Below are 27,918 nucleotides of genomic sequence, written 5' to 3' on the forward strand. Positions count from 1 at the left end.
GGAAATATGCAACCCGACGCGTGTACGCAAACAGCTGATTGAAATTACGTTCGGGCGGGTCCGGGCTGCCCATTGCACTCACGTTTCCACCGGCTCCTTTCTCAACGAGGGTGAAATCATACAAGTTTCGCAGAAAGATGGAAACACGGGGAAAAGCGGCGAGGGTCTCTTAGGAAATAATCCGGCGAAGAAGGAACTATACATCGAGCGAGGGGAAAAGTGCAGTTTCGCGTGCGCACGAAGGCTCACAGCAAAATTGCACATGTAATAATGTTTTTTCTATGATATGTGGTCCTATTCCAACAAGAAAATGAAACGAGTACCGAGAATTTTTGGAAGAAAAATAACGCAGATAATGTATTTCAATTGTTCATGGACGATACTCGTTGACTAAAAATTGTAGCAAATTATAGAACACAGAAAATCTGTTGTTCAATATACGAATAAATGTCTATCTGCTTTTTCTTTTTCTTCTTCACGTAAATCGATTCAAGCTACTCTTCTGAGAGTGCGTTATTTTACTTACAGATATTTTACTCCAAGATCAATATGTACTTCGTTCGCAAACCTGGAAATTCTTTTTACCAAGAGCTCGTTGTTGATTTTGATATTTCAACTTATCTTGGAGAGCCGTGGTCAACCAATCTAGCCAAGTAATATCACGACTGATAGACCGGCTATCGCATTACCGTAAATATCGACGGGATGCACGCGCTCTCGCTGTTGCTCGCGGTAAATTGTAACGTAGGACGGGAGTTCGCGGTCGTCTGGAACTTACGAGTGTCAGGGATTACGATGCGGTTCCAAGAGTATGTCGCCAGACCATGAAAGAGAGAAGTAGGGAGGAGGAAGAGAAACTGCACTCGCGCGAGGCTGTAAGGAGAAAAAGAAGGGGGTAAAGTACACGGTGGATGGAGAAGACGGAGGTTGCTTGAGTGTGCGGACGCGAAGGCCGCGCGCTCCGGTATTATTTACGGGGCAACTTGCAAAGTGAGAAAAATTACGCCAGCTAGCGCCGGTTTCGCGGAGACAACGCTGGTTTATGCCGTGGACCCGAAGCGGCCGCACACCGTGCGGTTCCACGGGCCAGAAAGCGGACGATGTTTACGAGTTTTTCAGCCGGGTTATGTACTTCGCTCGTTCTCCACGACGAATAATCTCAACCGCGTGCGAAAAGACTATCTCCTTTATCGTTCTCAGTCAGAGATTTCACGTACAAACAAAGATGTTTATGCAAATTAAAAATGTATCATTTTATCCGATTACTTTAACTCGAAATTTAATTTTTTTTCGAATGCTGTCTATGAAACGTTTTCAAAATCGAGATTTTACTAACCATTAATTTTTATTTCATGTCACAAAATTTTTCACAAAAATACTTTGTCATCAGTAATATCAATCAACAATATCAATCTGAACCATACTTAACTCTAAATTATGAGCGTTTTTTAAGGCAAGAAATATAATTTGAAATTAAAAAATTCGTATTCTCTCTCTGTTAAGATGATGAGCAAAAAAAATGAAAAGTAAGATTGTTAAAGTCTTTCATTTAAATTTTACGTTGTAAATTTGTAATATGAAAATAAATAAAATTATGAAATATCCCGCGATTGTTATTTTATTTTATTCGTTGTTTCCGCCAAATAAATATGCAATGCACATTTCTGTATCTCGATTGTTAGTAGTATGTATAACCAGTAACGCCAACTGCGCGAACATAGGAAGGTTTTGTCCCGGTGAAAATGGCGAAGACGGAAGTAGCTCGACGCCACTCGGTGATACGGAATTGTTTAAACTCGTTACATCCGTTATTACTGTCATTAGTGCTGCTCGGCGCACGGCGTTTACGGTGTCGTTCGTAAGCGCGAACAAAGTCGCTGTCATATAATTACACGAGTTTAACGAAAACGATGGGGAGAAAAGGTGGAAGCCGTATGTGCGAGATTGCAAACATTCACGACGCCTCGAAAAGCCTCACGGAAATCCTCGGAGTATTGAATTTTTCCCGAGAAAACGGACCGCGTGACATAAACGTGACGTTGATTCGTTTTCGACTCTTTATATAATGTCAATTGATCCTCTGTGAAAGCAAGACGGGTCTGAATGAATGCTTGTGGTATGAGCGATCGGGTGATTTTTCTAACACCTTCGCACCGCGCGCGAGCTTCCTATGATATATTGCGTCCGCGAGTTTTATACATGCATATTTATACGATAAATACAAACGAAGTCGCGAGCCGGTCGAATTATTGGAAATATCGCGCGATGAATATTTTTCTGGAAAAAAATAAGCGGCGACGGCTGCTCGCCCCGACCGATCCTGCTGGCTTCAGCCCCCGCGCGCGCTTTAATTAATCGTAGCCGACGGAACAACCGAAGGGAACGAGAGCGGACGAGGAGGAGAAGAGAGAAAGAGAGAGAAAAAAAAGCTACACTTCCGCCCGGTTATTTGGAGCGGCGAGCCGGATCGATGTATCCGGTAATTCGAGCTGGATCTCATTGCTCGTGCCAAAATTCTCGAGCGCCGGCTCGAGAGCGTAGTAAAACGCGAGTCGGCAGCGGCGGCGGTAGTACGATTAAAGCGTCGTTAGCATCGATTAGCTTCGTAAAGCTTCCACGCCGAGTGAGCCCCGTCGTGCTTTTTCACGGCGTAAACCCGACGAGTGTTTTTCCCAGCGCGCAGTCTCCTGGAAAGGGATCCCTTAGCGTTCCCCGGATACGCCGTGTCGCGCATACGTGCATACAACACTGCGACTGCAAGATAAACAAATCGAAAATCGATTCTCCGGGTCATTCGGTATTATTGCAGTTGCACCGCGGCGTTCCGGTGATTTTATGTGAAATTCGAGCGTTCTCGTTTGGGATTTCGACGAGATCGGCTGGCAATTTTGCAATCCGCCCTCCTTCCATGTATGACCAGTAAGATATAATATTGAAATTGACCACAATTAGCAAAATAAATATTAATCAGCAAAATGAAAATTATCGCGAATATATAACGTTGTATACATCAAAATGTTTTATAGACTCGTCGGGCTTTATCCAAAGCAAATTCTGTTACTAAACACGCATGCCAAATAACATCTGTATAAATGGAGGAAAGAATGATAATTCGTTTGATGCACTCAGCATGTCGTGTTGCGATCTTTAACGTAATTAAGATCCGTGCACGAGATTGTGGCTTTTAGCTAAATGGACCAATGGAGAGGAAAACGATGTAGCAAGCATTATCTACATTTATACGAGTCAGGAGACCCGTATTTATACCCGTCCATTCTGGGGTACAGAGAACTGCTGTTCTCTCACTTGCGATCTTTCTAACGATGCTGATACCAAAAAGTCAAACAAAAAAGATTTACAAGTTTTCTACAATGCCATTAATAAATTGAATCTAACATTATATCTGAAACAATAAAAAGTACAGAAGTACAGACTCTCCAAATTAAAATCAATAATGGCAAATAAGCCGGGAAAATGAGAGTAACAGCGTGGTTACCGGTACGCAAGTAAAAAAGCAATTTTTTTTACTTCGAATCCTTTATTCCATGAAATTGTACGTTTCGATTCACTTTGGAGTCCTCTTCAGCAATTATATATGTCTCTTCTTTATGTGTAAGAGATGAATCGATAGCAAATTGACAGATTTGATGGCAAAATCTGTTAAAAAACCATTAAATAAATAATCAATTAAAAATACTAACAACTCTCACAACTCACCTCAACACACAAAGCAATCGTCTTGAAACTTCAGATCAATTACATAGTTAATAAATCACATCAAAAATACATTAATTCTATAACAATTTAGCAGATAAACTACCAATAAATATATCAAACATATGTTGAATAAAATCGACATGTTAGTTGGAGTCTGTCAGGCACACAACTGAAGAGCTTTGTTTTTAAAAAAGTATCTTGTCGGTCATTATACACATACCGGAAAGACAATCGTCAATAACAATAATACCATTACATATTATATCTGAAACATAGCACATTCCCAAAATATTTAAAGCGCGATTTAGCAATTTAATAACCTATAAAACACATAGTTAAAAAAAGTGCATCTTGTTACCGACAAGTTTAAGCCATTTCCTCCTAATAAAGCGACTATTAAACAAAAAAATTACTCTGGCACATGCATTAAGAGATTATAATGAAAATCATAACGATAATATGAAAGAAAAACTGTTGGCGCGCTTAAAGGATATTTTTAATTCTCTCGGGTATTTATCGCGAGAGAGTACAAACACGCGGACGTTCCTGTAGTAACGACGCTATGTAGGGCGTTCAATGCCCGGCAGAGAAGGTTGTGATCTAACGAGGTCAGTTCCTCGTTTTTAATCTGAATAACCCGAGCACCCTAAGAGCGGAGGGCGATCGGTATGAACGGAGCATTATCGTGGAGCACCCGTGGTCTATTTTCCGACGCTGTGGGCGGCATCAAAGGGCCACGCAACCAACTCCCGCACGAACGTGTGCGTTCATCCACGCGCGGCATGCAGGCGTGCATCCGTGGCGGTTTAACGAGGCACGAAGTTTCTCGCCATTACGCCGAGATAAGGAGTTTTTGCTCGCCTCTTTTGCCGGGGTGACAGGGTTAACGGGAGTCAGGGAAACAAATTGCAGGACCGCCAAAAAGTAGCAACAAACCCCCGCGAACTTTGGCTTTCGCGTACTGAGAGTGGAAATTACACCGTCGCGCTTCTCCCTTTAGCCCCGTCGCTTTTGTGCGGGACCAGATTTCTACCGGGAATCTCGTAAGATCGATCGATACTTTAGCTACAGGCGATGCCGCCATTGCTCTTGCGACGGTTTTTTTCTTTGCGAAAAAATTCTGTAGGTGCAATGATTTATGAACCCGCCGCGTCACGGAGGTACGAAAAGCTCCCGGTATCAAAAAGAGCGAACGTTGGTTTTCCTTTTTTTTTTCCTCCTATTTTTATAGCATGCCATTACGTGATATTTCCACACTTTTACATCGTTATACGCAACATCGGTACGTCTTTATATTTCGACAAGATGAACGTCTTTCCAACAAGTTGAATCAATATGAATCACATTGGAAATCAAGACTCACAGTAAAGGCAACGCATGTTATAAAGTAAATTATAGCACATAGAACAAGCGGTAATTATACAGACACCCGGAATCTGCGTGCCTCTCAATCACTAAATCACAGATCATTATAGTATGTTCGTTAATTATGAAGCTGAATCCCTATGAATTTCTCATCTTTCGTGTTCTCTCGTGATCCCGGAACGAGCAAGGCGTAGCTATTATTAGGCAGTCGTTCAATTAAAATGTTACGTGCCATTTTCGCCCATCCCATCGCGTGAAGGCTAATAAAATGCGTCAAACTGAGTACCATTTTCGTGGGAATACATCGCATTCCGCAACGGAAAGAGTAAAGCATGCTGCTAATTTTATCATTCATTAGCTAGCTAACCAACTGCATACCAACGAAAATATAATAAAATAAAAGAAGAACGCAAAAAGTATATTATCTCTCTAATAAAAAAAATTAATCTATTAACTTTATAAGAGCTTTTGATAATTATTCTTTTGTAGAAAATTAGATTAACTTAATATTTATAATGTACCGTAGAACAAAAAAGCTGTTGGCTTTTCTATTGATATATTTGCAATTACTTACAAAAGAATTATTTTTGTTTGTTTCAAACGCAAATATTGTAGAAATTAATTCTTAATAAACTTCTTTTTCGTCAGAGATGTAATATATGCGAGATATACGAGAGAGAATATAACGACCAATTTTGTATTTCGTTGCACCAGACTTCACCTCAAACGAGTATTTACGCACGTTTCATTCCCAAACGCGTATCTGAGAATACAAGTGCTCGCATTAAAGTCCGCCACGCAATAATCCCTCGGAAAGGGTTTCACGTCTACGTGTCTACGCAAAAAGTGCCCGGCGGGAAAGCGATTTCGCAACGTTATATCGCATTGCCATGGCATCGACACAAAGTACACGAGAAACGAGAAGCGCGTTTTCGCGTTAACGTAAAGAGGAACCGCTCCGGGGAACAACCGCTGCGAAGCGTATCACGGCGGCAGGATGAATTTCTGTCCCTTTGAGAAGGGCTGCCGCCCCCGAGAGAGCGAGAGAGGGAGAAAGAGCGAGCGAGCGAGCGTTACACACGAGTCATACAATCTCACTCGCGTGTTCACGATCACGTGCTCGTAACACGCACGCGACAGAAGCAGCAGCAGCGGCTGGCTGTCGCTGGCGGATGGTCATCCGTGGGGTAGCTTTCCCGGTGGAAAGGGACGCTCACGTGCTTAATTTCGGGGTGAAATCGCGTCCGAGATTGCGCTAGCTCGCCGGCTGGCTAAACATGTTCCATTAAGTCGAGACGCAATTAGAAATAAAGGTGGCTGTCGGGATACCTGCTATGAACGTTCCTCGTTCCTGGCCGCTGTGTGCCTCGGTGACGCTCTTCTCTCTTAGTCATCACCGTTACAGAACCCGCAAACGGTGTAACCACCCTACCTGAAATGCTCCAACTCGACGAACGTTGCGGGAAATAGCGCGGAGGGAAATATTCAGCTCGGTGCAAATCGCCGGCTCTTACCTGTAACACGCACAAGAGGGAATTCCATTAAGTTTCGCGCTACGTCCGTGCTTTACAAGCGGAAATTGAGGAGGACGGGAATCCAAGTACAATGGGAATTCTTCCGCGCTTCTTGATCGTCGGAAATATGAGGCGGTAATAACGGGACGAGATAACGGGAATGTATAGACCGGTATAGCTGCTTCAATACCTTCGACAACGGATGCCGAGTACCTACTTGGCGGCGTAGAGAAATAATGAGATTTATTTTATATCGAGATATGATCGTGCTATTTTATGATAATACGGCACGATGAACTAGTTGATTTAAAAAAAAAAGTGTTCCTACAATATTGTACATTTTTCACAAAACAGATTTTTATACATATACCGTATATATATTTTATTAAAAAGATTCAATTTATATAATATATATATATTCAATCTGTACGTATTTTTATCTTTCGTTAAGAACCATCATTAATTATCAGTGCTCTTAAACTTTTAATTCCAGGATAGAAAAATATTGCGTTCAAACAAAAAATAAAAATGTAACAATGTGAATATATAGTTTAATTTTAAACTTCACTGTCATCCGATTTAAATGTATCTCCATACCGTAAACAGTATTTAATACGCCATCATATATCCATAATTATATATAAATCATCATTCATACGCGAAAGCAGATTATAATCAATCTCGACAATTAATACGGATGAACTATCGTTCGCTCTTCGAGGAAGTAACACCTGGATGCAAAGCATGCTAATTAATGTCGACAGAATGAAAAGGGACGATGATCGCGTAGTGTCGGCACCGGGCTGTTGCATCGTGCATCAGTTAATTGGCGATCGAGCGAGACGCAGATTCACGCTCGACGACGGGTCGAGAGCAACAACACGTGAAGTAATTATTATTTTGGTCAGCGATCCGTGATGATGTGCTAGCGGGAAGCTAAAGAAAGGGAGAGAGAAACGGGAAACGGAGAATCTCATATCCGACAGAGTACGATGTTTGATAGGGGTGTCGCATTTACCTTTCCGCTCTCACGCACAGGCTTACCATCCAGGGGGAGATATATTCGCGTTAACTTTCATTTCAACCGTCGCATTATACTCGCGTTTATGTTTCTCCACTGTTATTTATACATTTTTACGGTGAATTTTCTGTTCTGGTAAAAATGGTCCCCTTAATCCCCGAAATACTAAGACATTTTTTTATCTCGCGTATTAATGGGAGAAGATTCTGAAGCAAGAATCAGCAGAACTTTTATATCATATATTGCATTTGTGCCTAGCGTTTCTACCGATTTTTTTTTTTCTAAAACAATGTTTATGACAATAATTATGTTTTTCACATTTTTAAATTGTGTTAAATGAGGAGAATATTTAATTATGGGCTTTTTCGTCCTCTCCGTTCTCATGATATTGTTAGGGTTAAGCGTAACTTCATTTCTAACTATATTATGGAACGTAGGGAAAACGGGGTCAAAGCGCGCAGCTCGTGGTAAATAAAGGCCGGCAAACTTTTCCGATAAAGCGAGGGTTAAAAGCCCGTGCTGAACTTTTATCCTCGTGCATTTTCTGGGTGACGCGCCGTGCCGTTCTCGGAAGACAAATATTTTTGCATCGAACATTTTCGTAATCATTGCGTAAAAGCTGATGCCATGTATCTGTTTTAATTGGTATCGGTTTCTTATTCTATGCAATCCTCGTATCGATGAGGGATAATAAGCGATTACGTCTTTGATGATACTTTACATAGTGGCATTCTTAATATAGAATAACTCACCTTATTACATTATTTTATTTATAGCTCTTTCCAGAAGCGTGAGGGATATGTAATAAAATCGCCATGAAATTATTACAACATCATAAATTAAGGATATGAATGTAAACGAGAGTGGGAGAATATTTTGCAAACACAGGATAAACTCGACACTATATTGCAGTATATTAGAGTAGTGCTAACTACTCACACTTTTTGTATCTAGTTTAATGCTTAATAATACACACACTATGTAATAAATATGTGAAAATGTTGACGGTTTCATTATTTTATAAAAAAGCTTAGAAGATTGACAATAGGGGATGAGTCACATGTCTCATCAAGATTGCTTATAGGGTGATAAATGCATTATGTCAAATATGAAACGTTCGAAGTAAAATAAGAATAACCATCAATACTTGAGGATTATCTGCTTCTCCCACACTGAAAGAAAAGATTGGCTGCTGCAGCAAATTAGATGGTAAAATATGGCATAACATTTTTAATTGGTTGCAACAGCCAATTTTGGATGCTGTAACCAATTGTTGGTTGTATTATAGTCTATCCGCAATGTCAGTATAAGATTTCGATTGACTAACGCAACCAAAAATTGGTTGCTATAGCTAATTAAAAATGCTATGCCATATTTAACCATCTAATTTGTTGCAGCAACCAATCTTTTCTTTCAGTGTATCTCTTAGCTTTTACATCAGCGTACGACTCTCATTAGCCTCGTCTGAACTTTTATTATTTTTTATTTTATTGTCAAATATAAATCATTTCAATTAACTGCTTTTCAAAGCGGTTACAATTTCCCCTGGTTTTCATTCGACCATATATGGGGAAACAAGACGTGTTACATGAAATTAACCCATCATGGACGTTAGAAGGTTTATCTCTCCACTGAGTAGCACAGCCAGACGTACATTCCTCTAGTAGGCGAATACGTCTGTGTCTCTCGGGACATTCATATGCATATCCGTGTGTACACGCGTGTGAGTATCACGAGAGACCCATAATCATCCTCCGAGCATTCTCCGGTTCATTCATGCGGCTCGAGTTGTAGTAGGCGAGATTATTCTAGTAAGCGAGACGTACTCAACATCGATCATGCATAAAGAGAAGTATAAGAGAATTAAGAATCTCAAATTATCGTTTTTAATTTTCACACATTTATTCTTCTGCTTCCAGTCACAGATTATTTTATTTAACTTGTATTTGATTTTGTGAATTATCGACATTTCATTGCGATTCGGGAGTCGATTAAACCTGTTAGGACTGGATTACAACTACTCAATATTACCGTTGTAAATTGCATTTATCATATTAATTACTAACAATAAGATTGGATTATATCGAATAGCAATGCGAATGACCCACCGCGGATCTGACGTTCTACGTTCAGTGCTCCTAAATGAAGGGCGGACAAAATATGGCGTTACCGCACGGCGGGTTGTGCGACAGGCACACGCAGCACGAGATAGCAGAATTGGCAGGAAATTGCGAATTGCCGGCGAGAGGCAAGCTGGCAGCCGCCGCGTTTGGAAGGTACGAAATAATCCGACCTGCAAATTGAAACCGGTCGCCGGTAGTTTGAGCGGCATCGGCTACTGATAACCGGTCGCGCGCCAGCTGACGACCGGTGAAAATCCACCTGGAAAAATAGTTCGATGGTGCGAACAGGGGAGACGGGGAAAGCCCGCTTTCCCTCGTTAACGGTACACAAACTAGGAATACAAACCGTTCTTTTTTTTTACTCGATACGAAAATGCGCTTGCGTCAGTGCAAAAAGTTTGTACGCGCAAACGCTCTCACGAAATCGCGCGAATCAAATCTCGATTTGAAATCTCATTTGACTACGATTTGTCTCTCTGATTACCTTCCGTGGTTACGATGACAATTGATAAAAACTGTGAGTATTATTTATTTTGAGATCTTTCTTTGTTGCTGTTGCAACCAATAATTATTTCAACAAAACAATACGTCTTTAAATAAACAATTATCTTATTTTCAGTCAAGTACAAATATAGTAAATTGGCAAAGTATGAATGGCTTGAAGCAGTGCATCAATATATATATATATATGATTGTAATAAAGGCAATCGCTGGAAGAGAAACGAGGCACATATTGACTAGATTCTGAGAATTCAATGTAGAAATTTGTAATAGTAAACATAATATACGAAATATGGCTGTAGATATATTCGCCTGGGGGAGTAGCGTTGAATCAGGACGAAGCGAGATGAAATGAGGCCCCCGTGATCCTGTACACGTGCGTTAGTCGCGCGCGCATGCGATTATTTACCTTTAATTAGAGGCTTCGACCTATTGCCGGGCCTAGGGGCACCCCGTTGCTTCGCAAATGCACGTGTAACTTTGCCATATGCATTTGAGCAATCGTAATAAATTTCAATATTGTTAATGTCAATTTTCACATTGTGTATCGCATTGTTTATAACTTCTGTGAAATGTAACAAATTCATCATCAGATTTAATATCGTTAGGAAGGAATTTCTCTCTCACAAAATTCCATATGAGCATAATTGTTTGCGTTAATAAACACTCTACTATTTAAAATAGAAATATTATCTCTCATTTGTGTTGAACATTTCTCAGTCGATTTTCATTTACTAAATTATAAATTTAAATTATAAATTTAAATTATAAATTTTCAAGAGAAAACGTTATCATCGTAGTAATCGCTCATTTTAATAAAAATTTCCATAATAATTCATAGAGATTGTCTTTAAGTCCTGATACACTTCGATACACATTCTTCAAGAAGGTATTCTCAAGAACTTCCCTTTTATCATGAAAAGTATGCGCGCGTTAATTAAAACAGAGATATAGTACGTCAGGCGTTTACAGCGAGATTACATTGCCGCATCGAGCCATATCCGGAAGCGTGCCAGCTCTCAAGCGACGTTTAAGGAAACTTCCCAGTTCGGTGATTCCATTCGCAGCGAGATCGATATCGAGAAAAGTCGTCGAAGAACCGTTTTACGGCTCGCTCGTTCGCCCGCTGGCTGGCGTTGAGCGAGTACCAAAGATCCGCGAACGGTAAGGACCTTTCGATGCCCGCAACAGAGTCCGTATATACATATACGCACACATACATACATACATACATAAAAGCATCGAGAGAGTGTAAGCTGCAACGCGGTGCACAATGCACGGACCTGTCGCTTTAAGCTGCTGGAAAAATGTTTGATTTCGACGACCGACGTTAGCACGAGTTTCCTTCTATTCTACGATCTTTTAAATATATGACGAATAAATGGATAATTGAAACTCTAGGAAGCTTATTTCAATCTTGTAGTTTTCTTCAAATGCCATCTAAATCTTATTTAATAAAATAATAAATTTTCCTCTTTGTATATAATTTTATTATATTCGACATATGTATATATATGAAACATTTATGTAAAATATTATGAAATTGATGTATTTAATTTTCAATCTCATAATAAAAACATATTTTTTTAATGACATACAAATTTAATTAGAATTCAAAATAATAGATTAGATTATTAAAAAAGCAATAAATTTAAGATTAAAAATGAATATTCCTTATTGGAATAAAACTTATCATCATAAATTAAAGTAAATGGCACTGCTTGTGTAGTAACAAGATTCCCTATGCTTTCATTGCAACACATATAGATTAATTTTTGGTTTAGCGACGCAAAAACGTGGAACCGATAAATCGAGCGGACACGTCGGTGGGTTCTCGTGCTCTCTCACGGATATTAAACTAGAAAACAATTAGCAGAAAACATAAATCACTATCGTTTGTTATCGTAAGCCGCGCTCGCTGTTCTACACTACCGTGGAGAAACCGCGAGCGCGTCAGTAGGCAAGAGCAGACATAAATCTTGACGTGCTCCCTTCTGAGAAATAAACCTTCCGCTCTTTTCTTCTCGCGTCGCGACAGCATGGCCGGCGAGGGCGACCCTGTTTCCGTAGCGGGTGGTAGATGAAAGTTTTCCTTTGTATACTCGTGGCATGTCACGTTGGTCATTTCGGGGCACGCGGGGCGACACGAAGATGGGCGGCGGTGGGTGAAGAGTGGGTGAGCGATGAGGGAGACGGCTCTGCCGCACATATTCTGAATCCCGAAGGGCCTCGTCGCGAACACGCTTGCCAGAAGATGAGGAAAATGAGAGACTACCACACTGACTCTCTGTCTTCTTCCCTCGCACGAAGTGGAGCTTTCTCATACGCGCGAGAGAGGAAAGTTTGAGTCGAGAAATGTGCACGTCGCGGACAAAACGCGGAAAAAAATTTATGAGTCTGATTCACCGCATAGGCGATAACTCCGGTTGTCGTAGGTACGTTTCAATGGGGCGAGATTTCTGCCTGTGGATGTCACTGTCGCGATTGCGAATTCCATGGAGAGTATGATTCTTGCACTTCCCTCTTCATCCTCTAGCAAGTCTCTATAGAAATGTATTAGCTCTTTAAAGCGATGTTTTTTGTTGGATACTTATTAACGGTTTTGTGTGTGTGTGTGTGTGTGTGTGTGTGCGCGTGTGCGCTGAAGGATTAAAAAATTGAGCCGGATATAATACAGACCTAAAAATAATTTTGTTGGGACATCAAAATAACTATAGTGTGATAAGCAATGCTGCAAAAAGTTTTATCATTCTAATAACTAATTTGAGTCCTAATTATTTTGATAGTCCAACTAAATTATTTGCAAACTTGTATCTAGCTAAATTTTTCGATTCTTCGGCAAATGTCTTTTTCGTGTAATATCAGAGACATAATAATGTATCAAATTAATTATTTTCTTCATACAAATTATACTAATTGTTCTTTGAACTTATACAATATTCTTTCACGAGAGAAAAAAAGACAGAAAGAGAGAAAAGGTAAAAAAGATTTATAAAATATATATATAAAGAAATCAAAATAAAACCTAAATAAATAAAATTAATAGTTTCGTTAATATATTTTGTTTGCATTGTTACTTGTAGTGTTGTGCTATAACCGATGGTTTTTGAAAACTATATGAAAATAAACGAAAGAACAATAAAGTAAAAAAAAAACTATCGAGGTATGCTGTGTTTAGCCAACTGGAATGGACCCTTTTACAAGTCTGTATATCCTATCCAAAGTTTGCGTCTCTCGTTCAGTGAGGGAAAAAAGGACGATCAAGGAAAAAACTGGAAAGAAACACTGCGGAGGGTGAAAGCTAGAGAGATAAGCCAACAGACGGTAAGCTGTGCAGTAAAGAATCTCCTCTTCTCTGATTAAACAAAACAACTGTTGGGCGCAGCTGGTTTCTATGGCTTCCGATTCGCAACGTTGAATTATATACAACAATTAAAGGTAAAATCTTTCAAAGATAGGCTACGCGGTACGTCTGAGTGTAATTAACAAGATATAATTTAAGTATTAATTTATATTACATAAATAGTGTCGTTAAATATTGCAGACAGTAGCAATAAATATTTTTGAAGTTGTAGTCTGTAATTAATTAACAATGAAGAAATTCTTCACATCTTCAATCAGGTTCAACTGCGCGCGCGAGAAATTAAAAATTGAAAAACTCTCTCAGAAAACAAACTCTGAAAATAGACAAATGCAAATTATGTGTGTGCTGTATGTGTTGAAATTCACTCATATAGTCACAGAGTACTGGGTGATTCTAGGAACGCTTTAAAACAAAAAGTATGCAAAAAGAGCAACAATTATGCGCGTGGGTTGCATATGTGCCGAAATAATTGTGTCTATAGTGTTCAAGTGCACAATAGCGACGCAATGAAAAAGTTGATGGTGCACGCGCGACTCTAAGTGTTGCATGATCGCATAGTTTTAATTAACATCATATTGTCGTAACAAAGGCGCTTATTAACCATCCCAGTTGCGTCGGTATTTGCGTTGACACTACAGCTGCAGCTCATCTAAGTGTATAGTGTATAACTGTCTACGACATAATCGAGCAATTTGCCACCAGCTAAAGAAAATTGCATATTGTTAGGTTCTTAAAATATTCTGCTTACCGTGAAAAACATAACGCCACACGATTTCGGTATCTAATTTTTATGATCTTTAATTCGTATTGCTTAATGAGCAATATTTGAAGCAATATTTGAAATATTTTTTTGATAGAAATATGCAATATATTGTAAAAATATAGTTAAATATATGTATATATTAGATTAATACTAATTATTAACATAGTAAGTTAATTAAATAAAGTTATCTTTAAATAGAAAAGTTACCTTTAAAGTGTTACAATTATATAATAGAGTCTGTACACAATACAAATATCTCGATGACGATAGAGTCGTTGATGTCATGTCCACGCTGTCAAACAGATCGATCGACACAATAAGCGGGATAACAGTTTTGTAATTTTTCTTCTCTTTTCCAAACGGAAAAAATTGAACGGAATTGTGTTGGAATGCATTAATCTGTTCTGCAGTTATGCAGGACTGCCATGGTTGTTATTTCACAGTGTTTCTCCCGAAGCTCGCTGAGCGACGCTGTCGAACGCGCAGGAAACATTTTATTGGAGAAACGTCGAGCGCGTTTAACACGACGATCGTATTTTTAACAGTGCAAGCCGCAAATCTCGGCAGGGAAATCTTTCTGGAATTGCCCACCGATTTCGTGAGACGAGATTTGTCGCTCGGCAGCAATGTCGTGATCTTCTGGCAGCTATTTCTCTCTCGGGAAACTTGCGAATGAGTTTACAATGAGCTTACCGAAAGTCGCCATCAATCTTGCATCACACTGCACACGCAAACGACACATATATACGCGCGTTAGTAGGATTTACACAATTGACAGATGTGAATTAACGATGCCAAATACGTTTGTTCATTAATGCAACGATGTCAATCATTCGTTCTGTATAGAGTTGCTACAGGTGCGTAATACAAATTATTTTAATAGGAAAATATTTATACGTGTAGTTTTTGATCAACAGGTAGTTTAAACACGATAATGCTTGCACATGGAGAATCCAATAAAATTCTAGTTTTTTTAAATAACTAAAATTACTGCTAATATCTTCATTTTTAAATGTATTAATTTTTGTTGTAGTAGAGAAAAGAAGAAATAGTATACGCATAATTTTTGTAACGATTTAGTGACATCTGAAATATTTAGAAGGGCAGATATTTTCAAATATTTGATAATTTTTAATTAAATTTTTAATTATTAAATATATTATTTCTTCGTTAATGATCTTCTAATGTAGATATATAATATTATAGTTACAAAGAATGTTTTATTGTCTATATCTCATTTCCCGTCTTTGATAAAGCTGTCGCAACAATTTTTACAGACAGTATACTTCTTATCATATCAGTTCAAATATCTAGATAAATTAGAGCCATAGATCTCTAAATAAATAGTTTAAACACTTCTACTGCTAATGAGATTCGAATGTAGAACATTACATAGCGGACAATTTTTCACGCATATGGTATTTCAATTTGACGACCGCAAATGTGCGACAACAATAGCATCTATAGGTACGTATGTTGCAGTTCAACAATGTAATATCGCAGAAACGCTCTTATAGTAATCGTAACGCACGCGCCCTGCTGTTTTAACAGAATGAACGCGGTGCGGTCGGCCGGGGCTCGCCACGGGGGGTTGCTAGCCCGTCAGCCCCGTTGTGGGGTTTGTATCCCGGGTACGCACGGTGCACCCCATACAGTCGACGTGTGCTGCGAGGCACAGAGGAAAACCGAGAGGATCGAAGGAAAGACCCGTAGGGGGAGTCTTGTAACGCGAGCGATATATACGAACTCGCGCAGATACGAAAGGTATGAGAGACCACCAAGAGCGCTTGGCTCCATTTGGTCGGTTCCCGACTGACCGTTATGGTTGCGTCGGATAATGTATCCGGATTTGTGCCTCCCATGGATTTGTCTCCCAACCAAGACGCCATTTCATACGAAGGATCACGTCGCTCCATAACAGGTGATTATCCTGTCTATTAAACGATGAGTCACTAAAAACAATATGCGGAAATAAGAACAGTTGTTAAAGTATCTAAATTTTGTTAGATATAGGTCTGAAAATTTCGTTGAACTATGAAAATAATTATGTAGGGCCCTCAACCTAATTATTAGAATATCAAAATTTTGTGTAGCAGTGCATATCATGCTTGAATTTCCTACATAATTGTTTTGATGGTTTAACAAAATTATTTTCAGATCTGTATCTGTATTCAGATCAGTATCTGCCATGTATTCAGGTATCTGTATTTATCTGCTAAATTTTTAGAGATACTTCAGCTAAATCATTCTTTCCGTATAAGTTTTTGTTCCATGAAAACTTTATTTTGGAATTTAGAACTCTAAATCTTTTGGACTCTGACAAAGAGTCCAAAAAAATGGCTTAATTTTCAGTCTTTAAGAATAAGATTTCACTCTTTAGAGTGAGATTCACTCTAAAAGGTTTAGAGAGGAGGGATGTAGATACTATAATTATTATTTGAGCGTTTAATTATAGAAATCTTTTTTTAAGGTCCAAAATTCAATCAAAATAATATATAGAATCATTTTTATATCTAATTTTTAAACTAGTGATGATACTAATAACGAAGCGACATATGAGTATAGTTAAAGAATATAGTAAGAGTATATAGTTTATTTTATTTGAAGCTTTTTCAACTTTCCATGAACTTCCAAGATATTCTAGATCGTCTTATTTGTCTTGTATTTTCCGATACACCAATCTTTCTGGAAATTTCCGAACTACTTGATGATATTTTATATCGAGAGTGTCGTGATTCAATTTAAAATGGTTAAACCAATTAACTTTCGTATCGTTTGAGATTTCAATCAGTATTACTTCAATTTTTATCTGCAGAATTCAATTTACGTCGTAGCTTATCTCTTGGGCTGTTCAAGATACTCGAGAAATACTATTGCGTTGTGAAAAATCACAGCGATTGGAAAATACTCGAGGAAATATATTATCCACGGGATATAAAAGTCACACGTTTCGGAAGAATGGAATGGGAATTATTGCCGCTGCAATTTCTCATGCGATCGAACGCCTCGTCAATGGAGAATACGGTCGGCCGTGCGATCGGCACTGCCATTAAAATGCAACAGCGTGTTCGAATCCGGTTGCGGACAGTGCGCCACGTCGTTGGCGATAAAATGCTCGAAATTCCTGACTCATTAAACGAGCGCGACAAACAAGCGGCACTCGATGCATCGTCCGGACCTGAATTCGAGCCGGAACGTCGAAAGCTTGTCGAGGTCGACTGGGATTGTTTGGCGATCGCAAACACCGCGCTAAAATATGAACGATACCGGAGCCGTGAATTGTCGACGGTGACGGGATAGCGGCGAGTTTCGTCATCGATTCTGGAAGCGAGCCGCGGCACGATGGCGCGAGAGAAACGGTCCGGATCGCTCGACAGATTGAACCGACGCGACGCGACGTAACCAGTGAAGGCGAAGCGGAAACTCGATGGAAATCCGCGAAAAACGCGCCTGCCGATCGGCGAGATTGAATTCGCGAACGTACGCGACTCGTACGTGCACGCTACGGATACGTCGCGTCGGTCGGATGGGATGAAAATTCGAGAGTTACCGCTGCGTTCTTTCCTGATGACTGTTTCATCCTCTACCGCGAGAGCCAATTCGCATCAGGAATTCGTACTAGAAATTGCGAAATTTCTGATATTTTATGATCAACGTTGGCTCAACAAAAGTTTTCATAAAGGAAGAAGAAACTTATCATGAAACGCGACATTTCATCATATATGAAATAAAAAAAGGCAAATTTATCATTCATATATAAACACAAAAGGCAAACATGCTGCTTCAATTCTTCTCAATATATTCTTATTGTATAACACGAATAATATATGCGTAAAAAATATGATGAATATGAAATCAGGATCTCTCTCTCTCTCTCTCTCTAAAAAAATATAGTTTTAAATAATTCAATAGAATTCTAACTTTGATGTGGAATACGTATATTAAATGTCATTTCTTCTTTTGAAAATAATTCTTTTAAAAGAATTTTACGTAAATAAATATTCGAAGAGTTTTGTAAGATATTAATTTCCTTCAACTTTTTCTTTAAAATTGATTTGTTCTGTATGTCAAAAAAAAAAGTTTAATTATTAATAAATCACACATATAATTGTATTATACGTAATTATGATTCGAGCAATAATATTTGCAACAGCATTACGTTTCTTAATGTGAGTTTTAGAATGTATGTTAAAAAATCCGCCTGTGTCATTGCAAACGTCGCTAGAAATGAAAACCGTGAGATTATATACCGTTGCGTTCTTCTCTGATGACTATTTCATTCTCTTTCGCGGCGCGTTGCGCCCAAGTTTGCGAGCTCGGCGTTCCTTTGACCCGAAACTTCGAGAAAGGCAGGAATCCTCGAGACCGTGTTCTTCCCGTGAAAATAGAGGATCCTTAGCATACTGAAAGCGGGCATTATTATTTAAGAGCCTGCTCTTCCCGCACGGCTCGGATTTGAATATTTCGTTAAGTCCTTCTTTCGACTCCTGCCAGCTTGCGTGCAACGAGGCTCCAAGTTGCTGAAACAGGCTCAGAGAATTGCAAAAGAGAGAAGCGTGTAATATTTGTATATTACGTACTCTCTTCTTATTCTAATTTCTTGCCGCTTTATCTATTTTCGTTTTAATCGTACTCTTCTGTTTTGTTTCACATTGATAAGCATGTGTATGCCTTAGTAGTATTGAAAAATTCTCTTTCTTATTATTTTTTTTTTCATTTATGTAATATCAGGCATTTAATAGAAAGAAAGAGAGAAGTTAACAAAATTAAAAATTTACATTTTAATATATGATAAACCCATGTTAAAACGTAGATTATACTGTACCTGCAGATGTAGTTTGTATTATTAAAAAAAATTAATGCTTTCAGATTCGTTTAATATTTAATAAAAAAGTTATAAAATTGAATATATACATGCGTTTAAAATGTTAGTAAAATTAATTCCAAATATTACAAAAATATATTCCAACATCAATTCGAGGAAGTACGATTTTATTTAATAAATAACATGAATTATACAGATACGTTTCAATATTTAGGCAATATATTAATCAATTTCAATATATTAATTGAAGATAATCGCACTGAATTAATTAAAAATGAAGCACTTTGGAACAAAAGGATCACTTTCGCAGCAGTTCGCGACTGATTTGCTAACCCGTCCAATTTAGAGGCGATATCAGTTGCGGCCGTTCTTCGCCGTACGTACCTGCTATTAGGCAGGCAATAACGTCGGTTGGCAGTACGGAAGCGAGCTATTGAGGCCGTCGTCGGCTTACTAACCGATCGGCCGGTTGGTCGGTCGATCGGTCGGTCGGTCGCCTACAGTCTGCTTGCAGCCACGATTACACTTTAAGTGTGCATTCGCTCCCTCGCTACAGCCGTTTCAACCACCTCCCCGCTATCCGCAACCAGCATCACCACGTTGCTAAACGGGACGTGCCGTCGTCGACGTTAGCATCGTCGTCGTTGCATCCACTCTGCGTCCTCGGTCGCAACAATAGTATCAGCGAACGCGAGCGTATATGTGTAAATGCGGTTACGGCATTTAGGCATGTCGAGAGGAATGCGACCCAATAAAAGGAGAGGGGAGAGGGAGAGAGAGAGAGAGAGAACAAGATTGTTGAAAATTCCAACGAGAAAGAGAGAAAGGATAGTAGTCAACGAGTGTTTCCACCACGTTGGGAAAAGGGGAGAGAGAGAAAGCACAACCTCCATACACCCCCGCGTGGACCTACCTCAACTCTTCAACCCCTTCAGCTACCATTCCCTTTCATTCGTTGTCTCTTTTCATTCTCTCGTTCTCACTTGCGCCTGGCCGCGCAGTATAAATAGATGGGTTTGAACGAGACTGTGAAAGCTTGCGGTCTCGTTTCGAATAATTGGATTTGCCACGAACGGGACCGAGAAACGCCGGTAGTTCGTACGCGCGCGACCATACGAAAAGCTATGTGTACGTATATCTCGGTCGTTTTGCGTGTCTTGCTTTGGTCAACATACACGTCCCTTCCTTTCTCTCTCTCTCTCTCTCTCTCTCTCTCTTCATTTCTTTCTACCTTTCATACTTCGCGTTACGCTCTTTTCCCTCAATCGTTGAAACGTGGCTGTGCCATAGACGAGCGAGTTATTCGCGTTATTCGCGTGCTCGAATAATCGACAGTGAGAGAAGAAGGGATAACTGCAGAGAGAGAAAGAGAGAGAGAAAATTGACGTGGGAATTAAAAAGTACGCTAAAGCACGCTGTTGTATTTAGTCGAGAAAGAATTGTTCCGGATTTACGTCGCTGCGAGCTGGTTAAGCCGTCAGATGTTAAACGAATTTCTGTCTGTTTTAATCGGTCTCCGCAATGGGAAAATGTAACGTAATAACTACAACTTGCTTCTTTAGAACTTTTAAACTTAAATAAAAAAAAATGATAATCAAAAGCGATATATTTATATTATTTCACGAGCTTGATGTGATCAATTGTTACCGCAGACTGTTACGCTCCATTATGTTTGCCCAGTTACACGATTACTGTACTTTCCATACAATATTTCCATGGAAACGATAAAGTAGCAAAAGCGTCCCTGCGGTTATAAACTGAACTGTAACTACTGCAGATAATCGAAATCGTCGTAGTGTACGAATTGTCCTTGTTCGTGTTTAGGTATCGTTTATTTTAGCAACGATTGCACCTGACAGCATTTTCACCTAGAAATATCAGCTTACATTATTCGATGCTAACCTGAGGATTAATTCGTTAATCTCATCAGACAATTTGCACGGTTGACATGTACGTCCTACAAAGGAAAACCAACGACTTTAATGAGTATTCGTAATATACCAGAGCAATTATACTTACAATTAGTGTCAAAATTGTGAGGCATTCGTGTGGCACGAAAATTCGTCTGAAATTGAAAGATAAATTTCGATAACCACCCCTTATTTTCGCGACTGAAACGATGCCACACACACAATGAATTTATTTCTTATCAAACAAAGGTAGTCGAAGCGCAATTCCTGCGCTTGCGTATCTTCCAACATCCAACGTTTATTTTCATAAATAATGAATAATATCGAGCGTAATGACTCTTCCCTCTTTTTCTCATAATTTCTCTCCTCTTTGTTCTGTGCACCCTAACGATTCGACGGACTCGGTGAGTCACAACGTTCGTTTGCGTGCTTGCGTGTTGTGTATCCATCCTCGGGGACACGCGTCGTGCAGAAACGTGGAAAGAAAAAAAGGGCGTGCGTATGCGTGCAGCTGACTGTAAGTTCACGAAGGCGAGAACGGTAACGTTATCGTTACGGAGAATCTTGGGAGATTGCTCCGCGCGCGGTGGTGCAAAAGTAGTGTCCCTAGGTGACGCACTCGTATTTTTCCCGAGCGCGAAAGTAGATAAATCAACAGACGGAATATAATCTTGAGACTCGATCACAGACGTAACAAAGTGCGAAAGTTGGAAAACGATTTGCTCGAGAACTCAATCGGAAATTCCGTAATGGAGGAAAAAGATTGTCTGAAATTGTTATTAAACTTTTCTGTCGCGAAAGTGGTTATATGAGGTTTATTCTCATTTTACTTCTCATTTCTTGAGATAATCCAGAAAAGCCAGCTATCAATCTCTTTGTATATTCTTATGATAATTAAAATAGGATTGACTTAATGTATTATATGATTTAAATATAATATCATACATCTCAGCATTATAAATAACATAATACATATTTAATCAATGTTAAATTCCGAGTACGTTTAAATTTTGTAACGTTCTATATATGATCACACAGAATGAAATTTACTTCATTCAAAATAAAAAATCTGCCACATATACGTTACGATAATATACTCAAAGAAACGTTGCCTGATGTCTCTACTATTACATTTCATCTGCTCTACATCTTTAGAACCTGTATGCGATATTGGATTCGATAAGGATGAAAATGAGGGAGGCTATTCGTTCGATCATTCGTTTGCATAATATTTATGATTGCGACTGATAAGGTTCGTTACTCCATGGGAGACGAGCGAGAAGGGATGCGAAAGGGAGGAGATACAGCGGGAATACGAATCAAGATGAGCGATAAACGACAAAAGGAGAGGAAAAGTTTCACGCGAGAGCTGAACATCCATTTATACACTTGTCTATACTTATACACTTCACGCGTACGATTCCCACAAATCATAGACGAGTACTTTTATTGTTCGATGCGATATAGCGACAAGAGAAGACACGTGCTTGCGACGTAAAACACCATATACGTCACATAACGAAAATAAACGAGTTTGATATCGAAGCACATGACTAATTATAAATCGCAGCTATCAGTTTGCGCGAGAGAGTCGGAGAGAAAAGAGGGAAGGGGGCTACAGTGGAGCAGCTGATTTGATTATCCGATAATAATTAATTGCTCGTTACGTCACGAGACATAGTGCAATTAATCACCATCGATGAGCTTTCATTTTTTCTATTTGCATACATTTCTCTTTCTCTTCTCTTCTCTTTTCTTCCTTTCTTTACTTTCCCTATTTGTTGCATGACCCCTTTTACTTCTTTCTCTTCTGTTTCTGCTTCCTTGATTCCTTCACCAACTAGCTTTCTCTTCTCGTATTATGTGCTTTTTCTTTCCTTTTTAGCCGGGTTGGTTAGCTAGCTGGCCCATGGTCGTACTCTATCATGCGAGGTTCATTAGGTTGGACGTGTCACGACCGCGTGGGTGACCATGTGCCATCAAATTGTGAACACGGTCCGCGTACTCTGCTATGCAAAGTATGTTTCAAGAGAGGGACGAATTGAAAAACAGACAATGAGAGAGACAAAGATAAAGAATACAAGAGAGCGGAAAATAGAGCGTTGAGGCGAGACATCGATGGTTGGGTAGGATAAATAAATAAGCGATGCGACATCGAGAAATGGCATTGAAATGCTGGACAAATGTTATCGACCAAAATCGCAGATAATTGATATTTCATAGATGCAACTGAAATTTCATACTGGCAAGATGTCTTTCTTATTTGTCTGTTGATTAATAAAACGAATTAAATAATTTCTAAAAATTCACTCAAATCCAAGTATAATGAATTATCTATCTATCAGGAATTTAGCAAAAGGTATACCTAATTACGCAATATTACGAAATATTACAAACTTCATTTTTAGATCTTTCAATTATTGATATTACAAGATGTGTTATAAATTCATGTAGAATTAATTATTAAAAACATGTTGAATTCATGTAGAAGATTATCAAATTTGAACTTTATAAATTAGTGGTATAAGAACATTTTGTTATATCTCTCGTGTAATTTTCTTTCGCCACAATATTGAAAGCTTCAAATATGTAAGCTTATCTCTTCCTGGCACAGTCTACGTAAGGATCATCCGTGAAAATTTGCGAGTACAGATGAGACGTCAAACTATCGCAACGAACCGCACGAAATCAAAATGTTTGACGACCGCCGTTCCTATCAACGAAGCACGCATACGTATACACGCGCGCCCACGTGCATGTGGCCTTTACGTGATAGATCTACACGATCACACGCGGGAGAATACGGAAGGGTGCAGATACGCACGGGGATCGAAATGCGAGGGATGAGTCGGCGGCCAATCATCGGCATATGCCACGGCATGGAGTTCATAAGTGACGTGCCAGCGCTGTCGATCCAGGACGGCATACTCGATATATCGGGTCCACGGGGTGGCAGTGAGGATCGCTTAATATGCAGAATAGAATTGGGGGACGTATATGGTCCCGATATAGTTCCCGCTCCAGATTGCGAAATGCGCGCGAAGCATCTTAAACGATTAAATATAATCTGCGAGAATTAAGAGGAAAGCCTATTCTCTTAAAAATATTTAAATCTTATTTTGCGTACATGCATGAAGCAATAACTTTAACCCTTTAACGTAGAAAATTATAATAAATCCTCTTAATTCAAGTAGCATTGATGCTATGCACATTAGCAAAAGGTTGTTGATTATTTTTAGCACGTATTTAGAATATCATTGATTAAAATAAAAGAAATATGTAGTTTAATTGGCACTCCTCGTGAAAATTCGGTATTTATCGTAATCACGGACTTTCAGCTACAAAATTATTCTCGATTGAGTATCCTCACTTTATAATGCAAATGAACAATTGTATATTCAATTGGTGGAATTGCGTATATATATAATAATAATATTAAGCAGTATTAAATAAAAATGAACTGAGAAATGTTCAACACAAATGAGTAGGCCATATTCGATCAAGGCGGATCTTAATGCCTAAGACAAATATGGTCCTAGCTTCATTCATTTTGTGTTAAATAATATTAAACTTATTATTATTCGAATACAAAGTTTTGAATCAAATTTGACAGCTTAGTGCATTAAAAATTACACATAAAGTTCCATAAAATAAAATAATATCTAAAATAAAAACGGGCTCGCACTACACCGTCTGCGCGAGAAATAAATATTTTCCGATTTATCTCCTTCTGAGAGACAGTCACACAACTTATCTTTGTGCCTGTGTTTACCGTCGGGAGACCACGTCAGACCGCGAGAGCCAGAGGTAAAATGTTTTATATTTAGTCGGCGCCCTAGAGGCTAGGGATGCTAGAGCTGCGCAATCGCACACGTATATGCATCCACATGCGATGTGACGGAGGGAGCAAGAAACAAAGAGATAGAGAGAGAACGGTGTAGGTGGAGACTAGCAGGCAGAAAACACCAGGAGGTACGGCCGACCACGGTGTTCTCGGAATACTAATGCCCGCGCCGATCCCGTGGGTGCTGTTCCCGTGGCATATTGCCGATCGTGAGGAATCTACGAAGTGTGTAGCCCCCCTTCCCGCCGAGAGAAGGAACACCGTCATTCTGGATTCGCGAATGATAACGAGCCCGGCATTACAATTCACATAACGTAGACGTGTTCGCGAGGAAGATATTACGTTCCTTCGCGCACCATCGCCGGAGGTTGGTATGCGAAACGGGCCACGAAAAATCACGCGGGTGCCTGAAGATCCCAAAGATGCCATAAAGGCAGTGCCTAATATTAGCAAACTAAAGTCGGAATTCATTACGGCGGGGAATAAACGCCGTTCGCGATGAGGTTATCGATCCAGTCGAACTAATTGTTTGCGGTAAATTGAGGAGAATACAGAAAGAGGGAACAACTACGACGAACGTAAGAACATTGAACTGTTTGTGGATGAGAAAGGGATAATTATTTAAATAATTTGTGCAATTAATTATGCATCGCAGTTTTCAGAAAAATTCGATTACGATAACTCACCGTGTGCCTAGAAGAATTATTAATTATAATTACTGCCTATTAATTTGCTTTAATGCAGAAATTATCACTCATACTTTATATGAACATATACTTACGACAAACATGCGTTGCAATACGAAATCGATGATGATGCGATATCGATACTACGCATTTAATTCTTCCGGCTTAAGCAAAATGCAAATTTGCATAACGAATGTCGTATCAATTATATACGAGCGAATAATTATACACGAGCACATTTAAATGGCTTAATCTCGCAAGGCATGCATTACACGAATGTAAGTTAATACTACTGGTTCGCCTGGTGGTTTCAGCGCCACTTAGACTATGTTGACAAAGGTCGCCTGTGTAAATTACTTACGTCTCACCGGAATCGCAAATGCATCGGTAACACATTTATCTATGCGACTACATAAAATTCATGTAAAATAGATAGAATACCATATGCAAATAATTCTCATAAGCCGTATAAATCATTCTATGCATTCTCAATGAATCATAAGGCTCCTGCTTTCTCTCAAATAAACTCGATTTTCACAACCACGAAGCAATAGTCTATTTCGATTAACGCACATAGGTGTTTAAACGGAAATAAACTATGAAGAAAAATAGTTTTAAATTTTGCGATTTACATGCTCGCTTTGTAAAAATATATAAAACTAATATTCGAAGAATGCATTGTGTATAACGTATATAATCCTTGAAGCTTTTAGAGCGAGCTAAAAGATTTTTTCAGGCAAGTGTATAAAGGCATATAGTACATAAAATTTGTACAATTTTATTTATCTATTAATTGTATTTGAGCATAATAAGCAACTTGTATTGTTAATAAAGCCGCGACATGCATCATTTTAAATAGACACGCTTATAATTGTGATGCAACAATTGGATTTACAGTCTGATGCAGTGCAAGGAATTTTCCCGGTTCTCTCGTTACATCGCGTCTAATTCGTGTTCTCGTTCAAGGCTCATTAAGAGATTACTCTGAAGTATATTCGGACATGAAAGTACAGCCTATGAGAGGCTTAGTTGGCAATACGCTTTTAATTATCGCTAAAACCGCAGTTATCGCCTCATTGTTGAAGTTACTTTATAGTGACTTAACACGTTCATTCGCTAATACTCACTTACAGTGATGTGGAGCCGAGAATCTGACTTAATTTATAATATATGGCTACTGTACTTCCTTAATGTTAGGATATTGTTAATATATTTTACGTATTAACAGTAATTTTAACTGTAGTTGATATAAAAAAGACAAATTATTCACAAATTTAATTGTAAATTCGTATTAGATTGAATATACAATGTAAATAAAAATAAAGAAAATAATATCAGATTAATTACATAATTTTTCACAATGTTATCTTTCTAAATGAGATAGAAGACTTATTAACTAAGTTTCAGTATAGAACTTTTACTTTAATTTCTCATTCTTAGGTTAATTAACTTCTTGCAGATTAAATATAAGTTTTAATAAAATAGAATTAAAGTTGAGCTTATTAACCCTTAAAGGATAACTGAGCATACCCAGCTTTCTTTTTTTTCAATGTTTTTATAGTGCTTTTCTAACACTTTTCCAACGTTTTTTCAATGCTTTGCTCAATTTTTTTATTAATAAGGATACATATATATTTGTTTAGTAGCTACCTTTATATTCCTTAACTTAATATTTAGCGTTTCAATTGAAAACATTTTTTTTTTCATACAACAATTCATTTTTATGAAAGTCATAAGCAACTGAATCGGTTGGGAATGCCATACCGTAGTATATTGTTCCCGAAGAATTTAAGGGTTAATAGTAAATTTCATTTACTGAATATAATATTTATGAACATGTTTTACAGAGTACAAAATAAGAGCTGAAAGCTATTGAGAATTCATTTGCAATACTAAATTCTACAGTACAGTTGCGTCGCAAACTGCATTGAACGTATGCTACGCACATGTTCAATGTGGCTCTATGATGACGCCTTCAAGAACACGGAAGTAGTAAACGCGATCTCAAAATGCGTCTTAAGTTGTACGTCGTAAACAGAGGCGGCTTTGCATATTTTGCGAAGGCAATACAAAACAAAACATACGTTCTAAAATGTTTATACGTCTTTAAACCATATGCTATTTTAATCACAAAAGCGAATTGACATTAGTTAATACCATGTAAAGTTTTAAAAGAATATGGTTTTACGGATAGCAATAACATGTAATTATATAACAAAAATAACTATAATGAGTTATAAACAGGAATACATATCTATACAGTTTGTGATGTAAGCTTTATAGTA

At 38.5% G+C, this 27,918-nt stretch overlaps 1 protein-coding gene across 3 annotated transcripts in view; it reads right to left on the minus strand.

The window, feature by feature from the left end:
- The window catches only part of LOC108759806 (Krueppel-like factor 6), a 344,813-nt gene that overhangs the window by 93,144 nt on the left and 223,751 nt on the right, over positions 1-27,918 (minus strand). Inside the window, exon 1 of one of the 3 annotated variants that reach the window (XM_018505444.1) lies at positions 6,412-6,528. The exons of the other annotated variants lie outside the window; for them this stretch is intronic. The gene's annotated coding sequence lies outside the window, so the exon portion shown is untranslated. Of the gene's footprint in view, positions 1-6,411; positions 6,529-27,918 lie in introns of those variants that run through there. 3 annotated transcript variants of the gene reach the window in all.

The sequence above is a fragment of the Trachymyrmex cornetzi genome, unplaced genomic scaffold (genome assembly GCF_001594075.2).
Source record: "Trachymyrmex cornetzi isolate Tcor2-1 unplaced genomic scaffold, Tcor1.1 scaffold205, whole genome shotgun sequence".
In the NCBI taxonomy this organism is placed as follows: domain Eukaryota; kingdom Metazoa; phylum Arthropoda; class Insecta; order Hymenoptera; family Formicidae; genus Trachymyrmex; species Trachymyrmex cornetzi.